This window comes from Salmo trutta, chromosome 5 (assembly GCF_901001165.1).
Source record: "Salmo trutta chromosome 5, fSalTru1.1, whole genome shotgun sequence".
NCBI classification, from domain to species: domain Eukaryota; kingdom Metazoa; phylum Chordata; class Actinopteri; order Salmoniformes; family Salmonidae; genus Salmo; species Salmo trutta.
The window spans coordinates 58752068-58759316 of NC_042961.1; the positions used below are offsets into that span (position 1 = coordinate 58752068).

Sequence of the window (7249 nt, forward strand, 5' to 3'; positions counted from 1 at the left end):
CCAGTGGGTTAGGCAATGAATATGTAGCGAGGACCAGCCAACGAGAGCATACAGGTCGCAGTGGTGGGTAGTATATGGGGCTTTGGTGACAAAACGGATGGCACTGTGATAGACTGCATCCAATTTGCTGAGTAGAGTGTTGGAGGCTAATTGGTAAATGGCATGCCAAAGTCAAGGATCGGTAGGATAGTCAGTTTTACTAGGGTAAGTTTGGCAGCATGAGTGAAGGAGGCTTTGTTGCAAAATAGGAAGCCGATTCTAGATTTAACTTTGGATTGGAGATGTTTAATGTGAGTCTGGAAGGAGAATTTACAGTCTAGCCAGACACCTAGGTATTTATAGTTGTCCACATATTCTAAGTCAGAACCGTCCAGAGTAGTGATGCTAGTCGGGGGGGTGGGGGGGGGGGGGGGGGGGGGGGTGCGGGCAGCGATCAGTTGAAGAGCATGCATTTTGTTTTACTAGCATTTAAGAGCAGTTGGAGGCCACGGAAGGAGTGTTGTATGGTGTTGAAGCTCATTTGGAGGTTTGTTAACACAGTGTCCAAAGAAGGGTCAGATGTTTACAGAATGGTGTTGTCATGACGTTTCCCTCTTTGGACACAGCGAGCATCCCCCTACCTCTGCACAATCCCCCTCTCTCTGTCTCCTACACTCAGGCTGCTGTGGTCAGAGAGGTCGTAAATTCCTGGAGGAGATCCGCTCCTCATGGCCAGAGTATAGAGAGTGTGAGTTTCATAGAGAGAACAAAGGGATTTCTTCCACCTCACAGAACTGGAGAACTGAACGATATTCATATTCTGGAGAAGGTATAAAAGATCGGTGAAGAATCCAGCTACGAACTGGTCCGTTTGGTACAATTTTGTGAAGCTCAAGAGAGACAATACAGCTACATTACCATAACCATGTTGATACAAGTGTCTCCGCTATGAGGCTTACATCTAATGGTTGTATAAAATGAATGAGTAAAGATGAAACTATTTGTGAAATTATGTAATGTGATTTTAGACTGTTTCATGAAGGAAACTTCAATTCCCTTCGGAGTTTAACTAAATCAGAGGACCGCCCATGAGCACAGTTATGGTCTGGCGTCATGGGACAGGCCCTTTTCTGCTCTTCCGAATAAAACCCCCACCCGGGTTTTCTATCACCAGACCAGCTTACCTCGATAACGAGAGGGCTAAGGGTTGAGACGAGACCAGCTTAACTCGATAACTATGAGAGGGCCAAGGTTTTTGTAGAGACCATAAACCTGAGTATAAGCTAAGGTTTGAGTAGATTGCTGAATCTTTTAACCATACCACGTGGTTAAACTTAGACTATTGATACCGACAGAATAAGAACAAATCTTTGATACTAATTACTAGTCTGCAGCTAGGAATTCGGTATCATTGAACGTGAAGATCGACAACCACCGAAACATCTAATCTATAACAACATGGATGAATGTCACTCTGAACGATACATTCTAACCACGACAGAGAGAGCGAGGGCGGACAAACTCTCCAACAGAAACAAACTTTTCAACAGAGATCCCGACGACACACTGAGCGTAAATATATATATATATTGATTGCAATTATTCCCGAATGAGTGAGTGTTCATGTGAAAAGGATTAGCATTTCAATTGTTATAATTATGAACTTTGTTTTGTCTTCGCTCAGTCGACCCCCACTTCCCTTTTTGTTCACCAAGCCACGATACTGGTTTAGCCCACTAGGGCACATTCCCCTTTCATTTCCTTGTAACCATATCTACTTTGTTTGTTTGTGTTATGCATTTCTGTGAGTACTTAGTTAGTAAATAAATGATTTTAAGACAATTGATGTATGGATGACTCATAGTGAAGACTGGGTTTGTGCAGATAACCAACAATTTACGTTGTTTGGAATGAGACTAACGTGAGGTAAAGAATAATTCATTAATCAGAAGACTAAGTGATCAGATATTAAAATATCTGAAAGTTATATTAGGAAAATTATAACTTTGTAATCTGAATATTTTCCTTGGTGCCCTAGTTAATTACAGTTACATGATTAAGTAGTTTAATCACGTAATAATAATTACAGAGAATTTTTCATAAAGATTAATCTTCATCTTAATCTGCCAAAGACACGTAGAGGTGGATCAAAGAATCACCCGCAGCAAGAGCGACATCATTGATATATACAGAGAAAAGAGTCGGCCCGAGAATTGAAGGTGTCATCAAGTCAAACGGTGGGAACTTTGAAAAATCTCAAATCTCAAATATATTTTATAATATTTTTACACTTTTTTTGGTTACTACATGATTCCATATGTGTTATTTCATAGTTTTGATGTCTTCACTATTATTCTACAATGTAGAAAATAGTAAAAATAGAGAAAAACCCTGGAATGTGTATGTGTTCTAAAACATTTGACTGGCAGTGTATACATATATATATACACATTTACCAAATAATATATGGGGGATTGGAAATGATGCAGTGACTATATTGATGGAATCTACAATTTATCTGTAATATTAAAGCTGATCTACCCCCTTAAAAAAAAGTGATGATGCTGTTTTTATGTGGCTGCTATGAAAGTGAACTGTGTGTACACATGATCAGGGGTGTATTCATTCGGCCAATTCTGTTGAAAAAACATTTCTTAAATGAAAGCAAACGGAACAAAACGGCGATTAACCTAACTGAATTTTTTCAATAGAAACTCTTGTTTGCACTGTTGAACTAATGATTACACACTAGATCAACTAGATGCAGGCAAGAGTGTGCAAGGCGGTTTTGAATATGTCCCTGTCTGTCACCTTGATTACTCAAATGTACCTCTCGATCTCGACCTAGCCTAAATCTATCTATGTTACATTGAGCTGGGTGAGTGGAATATGAAGGACAGTCATCCAATATGCTGTAAAGAAATAAGGTCATGCTCATTAAAAATAAAATCGTCCTCCCTCATCATAAACAGCACCGACCACCACTGGTGTAGAGTGGAGTAGCCCCTAGACGCTGATCTTGGGTCAGTTTTGCATTTTCTCCATTAAAAGTTAACGTTAGGTTTTGTGAAGGGGAAGCTGATCCTAGATCTGTACCTCAGGGAAACGTGACCCTGAAACACACTACTTACTTAGGCTGCCCAGCTGTTTGATGATGGCAGCGAGGGTGCTGTTGGTAACACACTCCAGTTCACTGGTGACTCCATCAGGTACCGCACCTCGACACAGGTGTCTGGGCTCTATACAGCGCTTTACCAAAGGCATGGTGGTTCACCTGGGGAGAGAGAGAGATATGGAGAGATCAGTATGGAGAGGAGGAGGAAATGAGGGAGAGAAGGACGGACAGAGAGAGACAGATGTCTGGGCTCTATACCGTGGTTTACCTACAGCATGGTGGGGGACTTGGGAGAGAGAGAGAGAGAGAGAGAGAGAGAGACAGATGTCTGGGCTCTATACCGTGGTTTACCTACAGCATGGTGGGGGACTTGGGGAGAGAGAGAGAGAGAGAGAGAGAGAGAGAGAGAGAGAGAGACAGATGTCTGGGCTCTATACCGTGGTTTACCTACAGCATGGTGGGGGACTTGGGGAGAGAGAGAGAGAGACAGATGTCTGGGCTCTATACCGTGGTTTACCTACAGCATGGTGGGGGACTTGGGGAGAGAGAGAGAGAGACAGATGTCTGGGCTCTATACCGTGGTTTACCTACAGCATGGTGGGGGACTTGGGGAGAGAGAGAGAGAGAGAGAGAGAGAGAGAGACAGATGTCTGGGGCTCTATAACCCGTGGTTTACCTACAGACATGGTTGGGGACTTGGGGAGAGAGAGAGAGAGAGAGAGAGAGAGAGAGAGAGAGAGAGAGACAGATGTCTGGGGCTCTATACCGTGGTTTACCCTACAGCATGGTGGGGGGACTTTGGGGAGAGAGAGAGAGAGAGAGAGAGAGAGAGACCGATGTCTGGGCTCTATACCGTGGTTTACCTACAGCATGGTGGGGGACTTGGGGAGAGAGAGAGAGAGAGAGAGAGAGAGAGAGAGACAGATGTCTGGGCTCTATACCGTGGTTTACCTACAGCATGGTGGGGGGACTTGGGAGAGAGAGAGAGAGAGAGGAGAGAGAGAGAGAGCACGATGTCTGGGCTCTATACCGTGGTTTACCCTACAAGCATGGTGGGGGGGGTGGGGGGGGGAACTGGGGAGAGAGAGGAGAGAGAGAGAGGAGAGAGAGAGACAGATTGTCTGGGCTCTATACACCGTGGTTTTACCTACAGCATGGGGGGGACTTGGGGAGAGAGAGAGAGAGAGAGAGAGAGAGAGACAGATGTCTGGGCTCTATACCGTGGTTTACCTACAGCAAGGTGGGGGACTTGGGAGAGAGAGAGAGAGAGAGAGAGAGAGAGAGAGACAGATGTGTGGCTCTATACCGTGGTTTACCTACAGCATGGGGGGGACTTGGGGGAGAGAGAGAGAGAGAGAGAGAGAGAGAGACAGATGTCTGGGCTCTATACCGTAGTTTACCTACAGCATGGTGGGGGACTTGGGAGAGAGAGAGAGAGAGAGAGAGAGAGAGAGAGAGAGAGAGAGAGAGAGACAGATGTCTGGGCTCTATACCCGTGGTTTACTACCTACAGCATGGTGGGGGACTTGGGAGAGAGAGAGAGAGAGAGAGGAGAGAAGAGAGACAGATGTCTGGGCTCTATACCGTGGTTTAACCTACAGCATGCAGTGGGGGACTTGGAGTGAGAGAGGAGAGAGAGAGAGAGAGAGAGAGAGAGACAGATGTCTGGGCTCTATACCGTGGTTTAACCTACAGCATGGTGGGGGACTTGGGAGAGAGAGAGAGAGAGAGAGAGAGAGAGAGACAGATGTCTGGGCTCTATAATACCGTGGTTTAACCTACAGCAATGTGGGGGGACTTGGGGAGAGAGAGAGAAGAGAGAGAGAGAGAGAGAGAGACAGATGTCTGGGCTCTATACCGTGGTTTACCTACAGCATGGTGGGGGGACTTGGGGGAGAGAGAGAGAGAGAGAGAGAGAGAGAGAGGACATATGTCTGGGCTCTATACCGTGGTTTACCTACAGCATGGTGGGGGACTTGGGGAGAGAGAGAGAGAGAGAGAGAGAGAGAGAGACAGATGTCTGGGCTCTATACCGTGGTTTACCTACAGCATGGTGGGGGACTTGGGGAGAGAGAGAGAGAGAGAGAGAGAAGAGAGAGAGAGAGAGACAGATGTCTGGGCTCTATAACCCGTGGGTTTACCTACAGCATGGTGGGGGGGACTTGGGGAGATAGAGAGATGAGAGAGAGAGAGAGAGAGAGACAGATGTCTGGGTCTCAATAAGATATAAACATACCAGTGGTTTACCTACAGCATGGTGGGGGACTGGGAGAGAGAGAGGAGAGAGAGAGAGAGAGAGAGAGACAGATGTCTGGGGCTCTATACCGTGGGTTACCTCACAGCATGGTGGGGGACGTGGGGAGAGAGAGAGAGAGAGAGAGAGAGAGAGACAGATGTCTGGGCTCTATTACCGTGGTTTACCTACAGCATGGTGGGGGACTTGGGGAGAGAGAGAGAGAGAGAGAGAGGAGAAGAGAGGAGGAGGAGAGAGAACATATGTCTGGGGCTCTATACCGTGGTTTACCTAAAGCATGTGGGGGGACTTGGGGAGAGAGAGAGAGAGAGAGAGAGAGAGAGAGAGAGAGACATGATGTCCTGGGGCTCTATACCGTGGTTTACCTACAGCATGGTGGGGGACTTGGGGAGAGAGAGAGAGAGAGAGAGAGAGAGAGAGAGAGACAGATGTCTGGGCTCTATACCGTGGTTTACCTACAGCATGGTGGGGGACTTGGGGAGAGAGAGAGAGAGAGAGAGAGAGAGAGAGACAGATGTCTGGGCTCTATACCGTGGTTTACCTACAGCATGGTGGGGGACTTGGGGAGAGAGAGAGAGAGAGAGAGAGAGAGACAGATGTCTGGGCTCTATACCGTGGTTTACCTACAGCATGGTGGGGGACTTGGGAGAGAGAGAGAGAGAGAGAGAGAGAGAGAGAGAGAGAGAGACAGATGTCTGGGCTCTATACCGTGGTTTACCTACAGCATGGTGGGGGACTTGGGGAGAGAGAGAGAGAGAGAGAGAGAGAGAGAGATAGAGAGAGAGACAGATTGTCTGGGCTCTATACCGTGGTTTACCTACAGCATGGTGGGGGGGACTTGGGGAGAGAGAGAGAGAGAGAGAGAAGAGAGAGAGAGAGACAGATGTCTGGGCTCTATACCGTGGTTTTACCTACAGCATGGTGGGGGACTTGGGGTAGAGAGAGAGAGAGAGAGAGAGGAGAAGAATGTCTGGGCTCTATACCGTGGTTTACCACATCATGGTGGGGGGACTTGGGGAGAGAGAGAGAGGAGAGAGAGAGAGAGAGAGAGACAGATGTCTGGGCTCTATACCGTGGTTTACCTACATCATGGTTGGGGGACTTGGGAGAGAGAGAGAGAGATAGAGAGAGAGAGAGAGACAGATATTCTGGGCTCTATACCGTGGTTTACCTACAGCATGGTGGGGGACTTGGGAGAGAGAGAGAGAGAGAGAGAGAGAGAGAGAGAGAGAGAGACAGATGTCTGGGCTCTATAGCGTGTTTGACCTACAGCATGGTGGGGGGGACTTGGGAGAGAGAGAGAGAGAGAGAGAGAGAGAGAGAGAGAGACAGATGTCTGGGCTCTATACCGTGGTTTACCTACAGCATGGTGGGGACGTGGGGAGGAGACGAGAGAGAGAGAAGGAGAGAGAAGAGAGAGACAGATGTCTGGGGGCTCTATACCGTGGTTTACCTACAGCATGGTGGGGGACTTGGGGAGAGGAGAGAGAGAGAGAGAGAGAGAGAAGAGAGAGAGGACAGATGGTCTGGGCTCTATACCGTGGTTTACCTACAGCATGGTGGGGGACTTGGGGAGAGAGAGAGAGAGAGAGAGAGAGAGAGAGAGAGAGAGGAGAGAGACAGATGTCTGGGCTCTATACCGTGGTTTACCTACAGCATGGTGGGGGACTTGGGGGAGAGAGAGAGAGAGAGAGAGCGGAGGAGAGAGAGACAGATGTCTGGGCTCTATACCGTGGTTTACCTACAGCATGAGTGGGGACTTGGGGAGAGAGAGAGAGAGAGAGAGAGAGAGAGACAGATGTCTGGGCTCTATACCGTGGTTTACCTACAGCATGGTGGGGGACTGGGGAGGAGGAGAGAGATAGAGAGAGAGGAGAGAGACAGATGTCTGGGCTCTATAC

At 47.6% G+C, this 7249-nt stretch overlaps 1 pseudogene; it reads right to left on the reverse strand.

The window, feature by feature from the left end:
• Positions 1-906, reverse strand: part of LOC115194999 (wiskott-Aldrich syndrome protein family member 3-like) — an 18022-nt pseudogene extending 17116 nt beyond the window's left edge.
• Between the last annotated feature and the right edge of the window lie 6343 nt (positions 907-7249).